Source organism: Solea solea, chromosome 9, assembly GCF_958295425.1.
Source record: "Solea solea chromosome 9, fSolSol10.1, whole genome shotgun sequence".
NCBI lineage: Eukaryota > Metazoa > Chordata > Actinopteri > Pleuronectiformes > Soleidae > Solea > Solea solea.
In genome coordinates, this window is record NC_081142.1 from 26465516 (window position 1) to 26480574 (window position 15059).

Sequence of the window (15059 nt, forward strand, 5' to 3'; positions counted from 1 at the left end):
CTTTTCCTTTAATTTCCCTTTTCACACAGCAGTAAGTGTTGGGTAATTATCCTGTAAATAGACTCAAATAAAGTCTTTCTTCAAAGACTTTGTTCTGATTGGATGAAACCCTTCAAACATGTGACTTCACTGTAAATATGACTTTACTCTCAAGCCTGAGCTAGAAAAAAAACACAAGTTTAAAACTAACTGATCATTTTTATAAAAAAAAAGTTTTTGGAGCACTTGTTCAGAGCTCCTGACTGCCAAATTATGCGCTATTCTATACAGCCAAAGACAGACTGCCTGCCAAATTATGAGCTATTCTATACAGCCACAGACAGACTGACTGCCTGTAACACCCTTTAGTTACACATTACATTTTTAGAGTTTAACAATGTTGAGCTATACAGTTGAATGAGTAGTATTTTGATGTAAGTTGCTTATTTTTACCAGCAGGGTGCGCATTAGTTACACACAAGCGCTAGTCACGGTCGCACTTCCTTTGTTTTTTTTCCCGGGCTTGTCAGTTTTTTTTTCCTGCACCGACACTGACGAGAACAGTCATGCAAAGTCATGCAAGAGCAAGTTAATGCTGATAATTTGATAAAGAGTGGATACAACATTATTTTGTTTTGAGTTATTAGTTCTGAAAGGTATCCACACCTTGGAGAAGGTGTTTTGGGTTGCCGGACATCGTCATTTTATCATGTTTTGTCGAGGGAAACCTCCGGTGAGTAGTAATCATTAGCGCTTAGCATAGCATGCTAACGGCTGTCGACCTCGGCTAATTACTCACTTATTTCATTAATATATCAATCTTATGTGCTGTTACGCTTCTGAGAAAATGTTTAAAACCAACCAGAGCTATATATGAGTGTGTTGAATTTGAGAATGTGGTTAATTTTGTATTTCTGTATGGATAATTATCTCTGCTAATTATCTCTGTGTTAGCAATTAACCTATTGCTATACAAGTGTACTGATATTTATGTATATGTGTGTGTATATATGTATATGTGTGTGTGTATATATATATATATATATATACACATATATGTATATGTATATATACATATATACATATATGTATATATACATATATGTATATGTGTATATATATATATACACATATACATATATATCTATTATACGTATATATATATATATATATATATAGATATACGTATATATCTATATAGATATAGATATATACAGTACGTATTGGTCGTGAGCTAAAACACATGCAGTTGTGTGCATTTGGGTGACTTGGAGACAGTAATTCAATGAATCATTCTCGAACATGATTGATATGTGAATTAATCCATATTTGTGTGCACTATGCGGTGGTAAAGTTAAGAACAATTAAAAGTATTTCATATACACACCATTTTGTGTGTGGGCTGTTTAATAATTCATTTTATAGCCGTATATGATACTTTGTCAATGTGAATGGTTTACATTAATTGATTTAAGTTAAAAAATAAATACTGTACAGTTGATTTAGATGAATGCTAAAACACATGATAGATCTAAAGGAAAACACCTGCTCTATGCAGGTTTTGTTTTTTCTGTGTATGAATCGATTCTGATGGCGAGCTAGAGCCCAGACCTGAGGAACGTGAAGCAGAGCACCGGCTGACATGCGTGGAGAGTGTGATGTCGGAAGCATCTGGAGAAAGCACATCTATTACATCATCCAGATAAGAAACAAAATCACACTACCTGGGTAGATTAACAATTACATTAAAGGACTAATACACACACTGATTTCAGACAAACTGTGGACACTGACTTATCTGGACGGTTGACTTTATTTTTGGACTCTATTGGACTAGACTATTTAGATTGGTTTATTACTTTGGGCCGTTTTTTTTATTTCATTTGAACTTTTACGTTTATTTTGCTGTTTACAACTGAGGTTATTATTGATAAATTCTAAGTTGTCATATGAAAAAAATATAAATTCACTCATAGCTGAACTATTTTTGTTAAATTGAAGAGTGGCTTCCTGCCAATAAATATTTTTTTATCTTTTATCTTTTTTTTCCTAACTGTTGTCCATGTCAATTATATCCTCCATGAGCAAAACTATATCTTCTGATCTAGCTTAAATTGAAAGTATATGACATTCACCACAGCTCATGTGCAATAGACATCCGTTACATGCCAAATTAGAGTTGTCACGATACCAAAATGAGTAACCACGATACTATATGTATATGTGTATGTATGTGTGTATATATATATATATATATATACATACAGTTATGTTCATAATAATAGCAGTGTGTTTAAAAAGGTGAGTAAACCTCAAAATTCTTCAAATAAATTGTATTTTAATGAACACAAATGCATTGGGAACACTGCACATTCTATTTCAAAGCAAAGCAAGCAAAGAAAATTGGAAAAAGTAATTGAATTTGATAATATTTTACAAAAAGTCAAGAAATATAATGTTCAAAAAAATAGCAGTGTTGACATCTTTCTTTACAAACTCAAAAATGTACTGTATAAACTAAGAGATGCTTGAAGATTCAACTTTCCTGAGAATCATAAACTGATATTTAGTTGCTTAACCACGATTTCTGATAACTGCTTCACATCTGTGGTATGGAGTCGACCAACGTCTGGCACCGGGACAATTGTACTATGTTCCACAATTCCTCTGCATTTCTTGGTTTGCCTCATGAACAGCATTTTTTATGCCAGCCCACAAGTTTTCTATGGGATTAATGTCCGGGGATTGTGCTGGCCCCTCCATTACTTGAATTCTGTTTGTCTGGAACCATGATTTTGCTTGCTTGCTGGTGTGTTTGGGGTCATTGTCTTGTTGAAACACCCATTTCAAGGGCATTTACTCTCCAGCATATGGCAACATGACTTCTTCCAGTATTCTGATATACTCAAACTGATCCATGATCCCTGGTATGCGATAAATAGGACCAACACCATAGTACGAGAAACATCCCCATATCACGATGCTTGCACCACCATGCTTCACCGTCTTCACTGTGTACTGTGGCTTGAATTCAGTGTTTGCAGGACGTTTGACAAACTATCTGTGGCCCTTAGACCCAAAAAGAACAATCTTACTCTCATCAGTCCACAAATATTACGCCATTTCTTTTGAGGCCAGTCAATGTGTTCTTTGGCAGATTGTAACCGCTTCAGCACATGTGTTTTTTTTAACAATGGGACTTTGCGGGGGCTTCTTGCTGGTAGCTTGGCTTCACATAGACGTCGTCTGATTGTTACAGTACTCACAGGCAATCTTAGATCTTCTTTGGCTGAGCCTTTGCCATTTTGGTTATTCTCCGATCCATTCGAATAGTCGTTTTTCTTTTTCTTCCTCACCTTTCTGGTTTTGGCTGCCATTTGTGTTTGATATCATTTTTCTGAACAGCCTATCATTTTCTGCACTTCTTTATAGGTTTTCCCCTCTTTTATTAATTTCTTAATCAAAGAACGCTCTTCTTCTGAACAGTGTCTTGAATGATCCATTTTACTGTTTTTCAAGGACAAATGCACAGCCAGCATATGCAGCGTCAGTTGCCTTGATCCTTAAATAAGAGCCACCTGTTTAAAACCCTTTTTTTTTCATGTAATCAATGACCTCACTAATTGAACTCAGCACTGCTATTTTTTTGAACACGCCTCTTTCAGTAAATGATTCAGTTTCACAGAATCAGCAGCATGCACGTCATGCCTGTTGGGTCTGCTGGTTTTCTATACCTTTACTAAACCTTATAGAAACTTACTTGCAGTGTAGAAGTTGAAATTCTAACAAAAACAGTGATTTATCTTGCTAGTGATGTGGGACTGCTATTATTTTGAACACAACTGTATATACTATATATATACAGTGTATATATATATATATATATATATATATATATATATATATATATATATATATATATATATATGTATGTATGTGTGTGTATATATATATATATATTAGGGCTGAACGATATATCGTTATCGTATCGATATCTAGATATGAACATTCAAGATATTCATATCGCAAAAGCAACGATATAAACAATATAGATTTTCCCCCGCGCTCGCCCTACATGTACATTTCTGGCACAATAAACTTCATTTTTACGATTGTCCTTGAATGCACCACTGCGGCCAGCCAACCACAAACCTTATTTCATGCTTGCTGTGGATCGACAGCTGAAGCCAACCAATGACAAACATAGGAGGGCGGGAGGGAGACGGACACTGAGACGCGCACACACACACGACATACACAGCGGGAAAGAAAGTGACATGAGCGCGGAAGATTATGCGGCCGGTGGCGATTTTGTGCCAAAACATAAATCATCGTATTTTGGATTTAAAAAGGATGATGTCAACCAGAGCGAGGTGTTGTGCAGGTCGTGCTTGGCAAAAATTGCGAAGCAAGGTAGCACAACAAACATGTTTCACCACCTAAAACAACACCATCGCGTGCTGCACGAAGAGTGTATTACAATGAGAGAAACACCGGGGACTTCTCAGTCATCCCAAAAGAAGCCCAAGCAAAGTGTGTTTACTGATGCGTTCAGTAGCGTTACACCGTGTGAGTCGACGTCCACCGGACATAAAGGCGTTACAGAAGCTATAACATCAGACTTTGCAAATGACATGGTACCCGTGTACACAGTCTCACAGTGAGTTCTCTTCAATAAAACTGCACTTTCCATGTGGAAAGTTTCTACAGTCTTTTGTATTATGATGTTTTTATTTTTCTGAAAAATGATTGGTTTTCACCGAACCTGTAGTCATATCGTATCATATCGATATCAAGATATCTGACATGAATATCGAGATATGACATTTTGTCCATATCGTTCAGCCCTAATATATATACTATGTGTGTATATATATATATAATCATTCAGTTTCTTTTGCACATTAATTTATGTTTAACTAATATAAATAATCAACTTAGGATAACAAATCCACTGTCTTTTAAAAAAATCTATTTAAATATAGCTTATTTTCCAACATAATAACCATAGAGAACAAAATACAATAAACAGGAACTGATTCCCTGTGAAAACTATATTTTTATGCCTTTTCTCTGTGCTTTATACGTTGACTTCCTTTAACTCTTCATTCCTCAGCCTGTACACGGAGCATATAGCCTAATATTAGCCAATACTAACCTGGTATTCGACATATAAATGTGGGTGACGACACTGCAGGTGTTTTATGAGGTTAGATGTGCTCCCTCCTTTGGCTCCTATAGCTTGGTGACAGCGCCTGCACAGTGGACGGCCATCGTCTATTGCTTTACCGTCTGTGCCTCGTTTAAAGCCAAAATAGTTCCAAATGTGACTTTTGGAGTTTGGTTTTTTTGAGCAAAGTTAGTGGTGCCACTGACGCCGCCGCTCGGGCAGACTCGCCGCTCGGGCCCGGTGCTTCTGCCATGGTGAGTGTGTTGTCTCGTGTTTGTGACTCTAAGCCGTGCGCGCGTCTGGGCGAGACAGAACTTTAGCTTGTTGTTTGTTTTGAAACGAATTTCTATCGAAGCGGAGCTGTCTTCATGGAGTTCGTTCTTGCCGCCAGAAACACACGAACAGCCAATCAGCTAACAGACGGGCGGACCCAGCGTGCGGAAAGAGCCTATCATAGCCCCGAACGTCACCAGTAACAAGCAAACAGCCAATCATTCAGCAGCTGTGTAGTTCGGTTGCAGTAGTTGCCGTGTGGGTTTGTTTACAAGGGAGTAGCATGCAGTGAAAAGCCGGGAGGAGAGTAGAGGCGGCCGCAATGTAGCAAAAACTGGCACCGGTAGTATAGTAATCCACGGTAGTACCGTCGTGTAGAATTTCTAGTATAGTAGGAACAGTTGCGATTTGTCACTGCTGGGTACCGTGGGTATCGTGCAACTCTATGCCAAATTATGAGCTGTTCTATAAAACCACAGACTGACTGCCAAATTATGAGCTATACATCCATCAAGGACTGGCCACCAAATAATGAGCTATTCTATATATCTACCAAGAGATTGACTGCCAAATAATGAGCGACTGCCAAATAATGAGCCATTCTATTCACCTACCTATAAAGTGAACTATTCTATACATCCACCAAGAGATGGACTGCCAAATAATGAGCTGTTATATTAACTATATTAACTATCTATATTAACCTACAGACTGACTTCCTGCCAAATAATGTAGTGACTTCTGAAGGTTGAGGTCAACCTTTTCCTTTTATTTCCTTTGCCGTGGTTGTTCTGATTGGATGAAATGACTGCTTCCTCGAATCCTTCAGTCATGTGACTTCACTCTCAAGCCTGAACTAAGAAAACACAACCAATCATTATTTTGTCAGTACATGTGTTCTGAGCTGCTGACCTGTAGAACTGCAGTAATCCCTCCTCACCACTTGAACCATAATCCCACTAATGTACCCTGGAAACACAGGATTATATATGATGTCTTTGAATCCTGAGATCATGGGATGTGCAGCGTGTTAGCATCGTTAAAGCTTTGAAATCTCTGTGAAGTGTGACACGAGTTATTTTCAAAGCTTTGTTGACATCAGAGGCTTTTTCAGATTGTCCACAGACAAAATCCCCATCAATTCTTTAATCATAAGAGTACAGGAAGTTTCCATCAATGCTATCTATACTTTTAGGAACTTCCTCTGTACAGTTTTTTTCACAGATCAGTGTCATTGTTTTTGTGATGAGGAGGTGATCATCACACAAAACATAATCAAACTTCAGTCCCATTCTCTTATAATGGGCAAAAGTGAAAAAACTAAATATCATATATCCGTCAAACATAATCGCATTTGAACGGAACCTGGTATGTGTATGCTGGATTAGACTCTCATCCAGATGTGATCTTAAAGTTTTGCTGTGAAAATGTAGGATTTTAGAAAAGTAAGCAAACATGAGTTAACAATCTTGACTCCAATGTATTTGTGGAAGCAGAACTGGGGCCCACCCAGGTACATTTGCCCAGGGCCCTCAAAGTCCCCTGAAACTCCTTTGCTGGGTTCCTCTCCAGTGTTTCCAGTGACCTTTCTAACACTTGGGCAGAGAAAGACTGTATTTTGGAATAATCAAAAGAAACAGGAGAGCAGAGGAACACCCTCCAACAGATGCAAGCAATGACACGCAAAAGCCTTTCCAGAGGCCGGCTCTTAATGCCATTTAATGGTCTTGTTTAACAAGCAAGGGAAGTGGTTTCCCCCCATTACCCACAAACCCCCAAATCCTGCCCAGCCAAGAGCAGGGATATCCCAGAGTTCAATGGGAGCAGCATCAATCTTCTTGTCCCCGAAGACATGTGCTTATTCAATACGGAGGGATCGGCCGAGTCCTGGACCATGTCAGAACTCTCTAAACACGCATTGCTTTGGTGGTTCAGCCAAAACCGCGCGCACTAAACCCAAATGCCACCAGAACAATCAGCTGTAATTGGTGTTTTCTCGAGTGCAGTCTCAACACCGCTGAACGAATCGCGCGCAGGCTGCCCGGATCACCGCAGAAGACGCTTCAAACGCTTCAAACGCTCCCATGTCCCCGTTCCAACAAATGTCATCTGAACATGATCTGCAGCGTGGCAGCACGATTTCACACAGTAACAAACTCCAAGAGCAGAAAATGTCAAAGAGCTTTAATCAAATGTTATTCATATTCACATCATATTTTTGTTATTAACCACATATTTTTATAAGTGTATTTTTACATTCAGGAACGATTGGCCATCGTCGTCATACTGAAACATATTCATGACAACAGCTATCAGTCTGATTATATTTGTTTTAACTGACTTTAAAAACACAGGAGACCAAAGAAACAACACATTTTTAACCCTTGAACAGTGAGCGTATCATCGATCACACGTTTACATCGCCGTTGTTACGCAACAGTTTGTGCTATCATCAAAATTTCAACAGTTGTACGTCAAAGTCATGATGTTATAATGGTAATTTCACTCAGCCAGTGAATCGGCATCTTTGTCACCAGAGAGGAGAGAGTTGGAAAAACACCTGGACATAGTTTCCATTTTTTCTACTGTTTGTGGACAAAAACAAACAAATGTTGTTTTAAATGTTTTGGTGTGGTTTCTGATGTTCATGTACAACTACAGTGGTTTTGCCTTTCGTCATTAGATTCATTTATTATATCGTAAATTGTAAATTACTGCCAGATATTGAAAGTAAATTCTGGAAAAATGAGCAAAATCACAGTAAAACGCTAAAACAATGGTGTGTATTAAGTTAAACACAGTAAATTTAACACAGAAGTAAAAATTCAATATCACAAATTATTAATTAATTCGTAATCAAGTAAAGGAAGACTCATCTTCTGACAGTTTAGTCTCGTTTTAGTTAATTTTTTCCTTGTTTTAAGGAAAGTGGCAGCAGATTTATGAGCTAGTTTTAAGAATTCTGGACAAACAAAACTTTAAAACTCCAGAGTACTGTGGACAAAAACCATATCCAGAGTAGAAGGATTGTGTATGTGGCCTAAGATTACATCTGTAAATCCCACACACTACAAAATTATATGGCCACATAATCTGTGCAGACCGGCCGGTAGCGAGTGGATCAGGCCCAAAGTCTGGCCAATTATCCTTTGGACGACATTCTTTTATCTTTACTTTCTGCACTGTGAAGAATTTAAATTCACGCAGATCACAGATGACAAACACATCTCCAAAGGTCTTTGTTAATGAAATCCAAACGGCTGCATGTCAGCATCCGTCCACAGCTCCGGGAAGAGTCAGTGAAACTGGAGAGCATTTTCTCCCCAGTCTCCCTGACGGTGCAGGTTTATGTTGCAGCCTTGTATTTTTACACCGACTGTGTCCTTGGATGGATCAGATTATGTCTGAGGTTAAAATTGCAGTTTGTGGCCAGACACCATCAGTTTTTATCTCCGAGGTTTAGGTGGGGACACCAACTATGTGACTGTGTTTCCACTTCTAAGTGAGTGTTATAATTTTACATACTGTTGGGATGGAAACGTTTTGGCCTGTAATTTCCCCGCAGTAATCCTTCCTGAGAACAGTTTGACTCACAAGGAAAAAAAGTCTGACCTACATCTACTCAAGGTGTTTCCATGATGCTGTTTGATGCACGCTGTAGATCTGCACATTAAAAAAGACCTGAAATGCAGCATAAAAGTTTTTCATACTTAAAGGAGATTCAAAATATTAGTGTATGTATGTCAAGTTATGTGTTGTTTTAGTGTGTGTTTGTTGGCCACAGCTCTGCCCAAACTTGAAAAACGGCTGATCAACTGTTGAAGGACGACGATGGACAACTCAATTCTGTTCAATCTTCAGTTTTTTATTTTTGGGGCAGAATGCGATGAACAGGACGTAACAGAATAGGTTAATAACCTAGGATAAACAGAAAAACAAAGCCATTAATAGCATATCATTTCAATTCATACTTCTTAATATAAATAATAAATGATAATAATAATGTTAATTTTACTTGATAAATGAAGACTTATTCAGATTAATTAACTCAAATCACTCCAAAATGTGAATCATTAAAGTAACAAAGCTACACCAAAGGTTATGACTAAAGTATCAGTACCAAAAGCACAAGTAACAAAGTACTTCAAATCAATATCTCTATCATTATAAATCATAAGGAAGTTTCCAAATTACTCAATTTAAATAAACATTGCATCCACAAACACACAATCAAAGGCGTTTGGGAAGCATAGCCTCCAAACTTAAAGTTCAACACACTATACCAGTGGTGTCTTCAATCGTTGATCAGGAGCTATGGCTGTGAGGTGTCTCCAGGAGAAAGCAAGCTGACTGAACCAACTCCAAACATTTCATACCATGCTTCCTGTGATTATTGATGCAGCGCCGCCTCAGGCGAGGAGGGGAACACGCTATTCAAAAGCTTTCAGTTCATTTCACTAAAGTGTGAAAGCAAACTGAGCAGCTGAAAGTCGTGCTCGTACCGAGTCTAACGGAGAATATTAGATTTGAAAACGACCTCAGAAAACCAGAGAATAAAAAGCAAAGCATTAAAATTAAATAAGACATAAGAGATAAAAGTGTGATTTTCCAATAAAAGCGCAATTAAAAGACAAGAATGAATCGATAGCTAAGATGATTATTTGAGAATTGAAGAGAAACCTGCAGTTTACAATGATGTCAGATTTAAATGAGATTTAAGAGATGTCACCAGTTTGTATAAAGTACCTCAAAGGGAAAATAAAACCTAACTGCTGTTCAGTGTTTGGTCCTGGTCCTGGTTCTGCTTCACTGAACAGAATCACTTCAAAACCTGTGGCGCGCACAGCTCATAATCAGTGTGAGATTCTATAAATTCACTATATGCTTCCAATCTGTAATATCCGCTGTGCTGCGAGGAAGCAGAGAAGCAGAGAAGGAGGAGGACATTAAAGAAAACCCCCTGAGGTTTTTCTATACGAGCCACAAAGACCTGACATTATTGCATCGCGCCGCTCTTTCATGAAACCGCTTCAGTGTTTTCTAAAAGAAGCTGCAGCTCCGCCCTTTTTCACACACATTTAAACTCTTTGCTCACTGCTGTTTTACTTATTGAAACCATATTTATCAGGATATTGGCACTTTCCTTTCCCATTAAACGGCTGAAACATTTTATGGCAGTTGTTATTTTCAGCCGAGCGTTCTCCAGACGATAAAACGCCGCTTAGCATCAAGAATGTTTTGAGGGAGAGAAAAAAGCACCTGTGAGTGTCTCACATTTCACACACAGTAAGAGCGCTCCTCTCCTCCCTCCTCATCCCTCCATCCTCTCCTCTATCCGTCATGTTAACGATCCTGCCGTTCAGGGTTCCTGATATCCCGGCTCCTCTCAGAGGATCCTGAAATAGAGTTTTAAAGCAGCAGCAGAGCGGTTTCCTCATTGATTTTGGATCTGACCTTCCTGTAACCTTGCGTAAAACAATCGCCTGTGAGCCACAAAGAGCCTCCACTTCTTCCCCACGTGACCAAACAGACCAACTGTCAAACACAGAAACAGGCAAAGAAAACTTCCCTCCTGACAGCAGAGAAAACACGCAGGACAAAGGAGTCGCAAAAAACACAAGAATAGAAACAATCACTGCGTCACACATCGTCATCAAGTGTCAAAATAAAAAAAACAATAAAAAGAGGAACTTGTGTATGAATGTGATGATATACTGAATATTTAGGATTTTATCAGGAATCGTCAAATCACTCACAATGAGTGGATGACGGTGAATAATCATCCTCAGGATCTTCATGATGTGGAAAAGAATGACAATAAATGCTGTCTCGTTATATAACATACAGTCCTAGTCATTTACTCTGAAATGCCACAAGGGTGAGCTGCTTCTATCCAGTTATTCCACGATGTCCTGATTTAAAATGTTTGAAGATTCTTGTTTTTAACAAAAATGTATCTGTGAACCAAAAATAACCTTAAATTTAAAGTGTTTTCACTGTTTTTTATTCTTCCAAATATTGCAATAAAATTGCAACATTTACCCAAATATTGCAATGATATTGTGAGAATACTGCGATAGTACTGCCATAGTATTTTGATAATATTGTATTATATGATATAAATTACATTTATATAATATAAAATCTATTTTTTGTTTGTTGCAGTAACATCTGTTTTTGTCCATATTTTGGTTTTCTGAAGACTCCGCCCATTCCCCTTTAAGATTCTTTGGAACAATTATTTTGTTTCTTAATTATAAGGTAAAGTGATTTAAGTGTGTTTTAGAGTCAATTGAAGAGTTGAAAACAGATTTTTAATGATGTCATGAATCACAGTTGTTATGGTCGGATTGTCCGTTGTTTCCTGCTCGTGTGGACAGTTGAACACTTGTGCTTGTCTTCATTACACACAGGCCCGTGTTCTCGGAGGAGAGAGATAAATTAAGTGGAGGGTAAAGAGGTGAGCCAGAAATATCCTGCTGTGAATTGGCCTGAGAAGAACGACTGTGCCAAAGCAGAGATGACAGACAACCTGAGGGTCATTACTCTGTGATTAAATACTGTGCTAAAAGTCAAATACAGAGAGATCTCACTGTGACCAACGCTTGACCTCCTCGGAAACTTCAAAAGTCCTTTTCTTGATGAAAAGCCTCATAATAAATAAAGGTGTTTGCTGACTCGCTCCCATTTGCTCACACATCTGTTTCTGCGCTGTCTTGTTATCACAGTCCTTGACCACGGCGGGAGCTCGCGCCATCATCCAGATCACGGTGATGGATGAGCTGCAGTTTTTGGAGAGACCTTTGGAAAGAAGTTTTGGATCCTGCTTATGAGGTCTGACAGGAGTCCAAAAAAGTCCTGGAGTGAGAGAGGGAAGGTGAAAACCTCACAGTGAAAGGTTATAATCAGGAATGAGCCGCATCGAAGTCCTTCTAAGAAAGTCTCAGCACTCAGGAGAGCTGACGGACTATCTGACACCTAATCTTCCTCTTCTTTGATCTAAACCGGATGAAACTTTGATACATTATTTAATTGTTTAGCTGTTTTCAGTCCACGTTCACTTTTTTTTAGATGTTTTTAGAAATGCAGCTCAGTTATTGGTGTATAAGCAGGTTCACGTTCATCTGCCCAGCTGCTCTGATGAGGAGCAGCTCCCCCTGGAGGCCTGTAGGTGGACTGTGGGTGGACATGGTGGAGCAGCTGCAGCCTTGGTGTCATATCCACATTCCCCAGTGAGGAGCTGTTGGAGAACCAGCAGTCTGCGGACTGATCGATCCTCTAGGTCTGGGAGGCTCCACCTCTTCTTCCTGCACAGGTAAGATTTAGCGCATTTAGCCGAGCCATTGTCAATATGGAGTGTCACATTAGTGCCAACTCGCTGCTTATTCTCGGCCATGGGCAGGAGGTGTTGCCCACAGGTTGGCGGCTTTGTGGGCTTCGGGGTGCTATTGAATGCTTAGCTGAATGTGCTAGTTTACCTCTGGAGGAAGAAGAGGTAGGACCTGCCGGACACGAGAATTGGACGTGCGGTTCTCATTTCTGTCTATCAGCGGTTGTCTTTCCAGTTGTTGGAAACATTAAGCTTCCAGTGAAAGATGCAGCTAGAGTTCACACCAGAGATGAAACGCTCCAGGGTTCACTTGCAAGTGGTCCAAAAACTATGTCATTCAAGGTCCACATCGGAGGTCTTGGACTATGTTCACACACTGAAGGTCTGTACATACTCCACAAGAACAGAGACGTTAGTTCTCTCTCCCAGAGCCGTGAGAAAAGAATGACGTCATAATTTTCTTTGTCATCTGGGCAGAACTTTTCTCTTGTGTGAAATGTCATTGTCATTCTGTACGAGGACGTCTCAGTTCTGCACTTGAGGTTCCTGTGAAGTAAATTCTCTCCACCTCGAGAAAAACAACAAATGTCTCTGTTCATTGCCTGATGGAGGTCCACACACCAGGGTTTGATTCAGCCACAATTCAGCTTGACTAAAGTGATACTTGATGTGCATACATGACCACAGATACAGTCCAGGTTTATAGTCCAAGTCTTTATATGAGCGAGGAGTTTTTTGGTACCGGCAGAACCTTCTCACATCAATGATTAATGTCTCATTTGTCTTTTTTGACAAGTGAGCACCACCAACTGGACTGAAATGTGTGTTTTGTGCTAAAGGGAACATCTCTGTCCTCATTCAGAATCATCTCCATCTTTAGAGATTTTAAAAACAAATGCACATATTCTGCGATCTATAACCTTTTAATGTCTCAGAGTTTTTACGTGTGGTTCATCTCAGTGAGGAGTTGAAATCGTTGTAAGAAGTCTCCTAAACTTAACTTTACTATCCTGTTACTGAGGTGAGAAATTCTTCCTGCTGGTTTGAGTGTGTGTTCTTGTATTTGTTACGTCTTTAGTCATAAACACTGACCTTTTCTGGTCCAGTAGTCCTCATGGAGACCAAAACCTGGTCCTAAAGAGGCGGAACCTCATTTCTAAAGGAACTAGTTAAATTTAGGGTTAAAATTTGAATTATGGTTTGGTTAAGGTTAGTGGTGAGGCTTTGTTTAGACTGTCCAGAGGAAGTCAATGCAGTGTCCCTGAAAGGACAGCTGTACAGACCTGTGTGTGTCCTTGAATGTGTGTCTCAGTGAGGACCACAAAACATACAAACCACAGGGAGTGAGGACATTTTCTGGTCCTCACAACTTTAAAGCAGAACTTTGGTAAGTCTTTTTGCTCCCCCTACAGTTTGGAAATACAACATCTATCGTCTACCTCTTTATCCTCACTGGTGTAAAAACTCTCCTGACCATGTGCATTTGTTTTCAATGGAGCCTGTAAACATGGACATGTCCACATCTACGTCCATCTTATCTTACCTTTTATGATGAACATCTGAAATTTCACCATCACTGCCGTGTTCTTTGTGAGACCTAAGGCCCCGTTCACACGAGGACACTTGCAGGTAAAAACGACAAAAAATTTTATCGGAAGTGCTTTTTTGGCGTTTTTGGGGCTTAAAAACGCAAAAATCTGAAATCACCCCAAACTAGAATACGCTCCACCGTAGCGTCTCTGTCTACACTGGCAAGATGCAAAAACTCTGCTCAGATCTGCTCACGTCGCGTACGCATTTCCGTCACATACATGCGCCAGTACATGGAAATAAACAAACATGTCGGATTATTTCCATGGGACAGACCTTCAAGCTGCTCTGGCAGCTCTAAAAAAACGTAAAGGAGTCTTTCCACGAAATGTACAGGATATGTACAGATAATATTACTGAACAGAGAAGGATCTGTAATCTGTATCACAGCACCGCCTAGTCACCTGGCATGCATACCCAATCGAATTCCACACACTTTTGCGTCACCGTATGCACGCAGATTTCCTCCCAAAAACGCTTGTCTAAACGCAGAATAAAAAGTGAAGACGCGACACCACTTTAGCGTCTTCTGTTCAGACCGCCATCATGTAAACGTAGCCTAAGACTTCACAAGACCTTTTGATTTGAGCTCTTACTCCGGGTTTGGCGGCCCTGATCTTGCAAGGCTGGTTTTCCACTAACAGACAGTAGGGGGCAGTAGAGACAGCCCCATTCTCCCTAGAACAAGATCACAATGAATCTGAAGCTGTTAAATTA

The 15059-nt window shown here is 39.4% G+C and overlaps 1 long non-coding RNA gene across 4 annotated transcripts in view; it reads left to right on the top strand.

The window, feature by feature from the left end:
* Positions 1-530: 530 nt before the first annotated feature.
* Positions 531-15059, top strand: part of LOC131466221 (uncharacterized) — a 34788-nt gene continuing 20259 nt past the window's right edge. For 2 of the 4 annotated variants that reach the window (XR_009241396.1, XR_009241399.1), the window contains exons 1-3: positions 531-712; positions 1538-1707; positions 11588-12737. This is a non-coding gene — a long non-coding RNA (uncharacterized LOC131466221). The remainder of the gene's footprint in view (positions 713-1537; positions 1708-11587; positions 12738-15059) is intronic. The other 2 variants (XR_009241398.1, XR_009241397.1) reach the window with 2 other exon arrangements.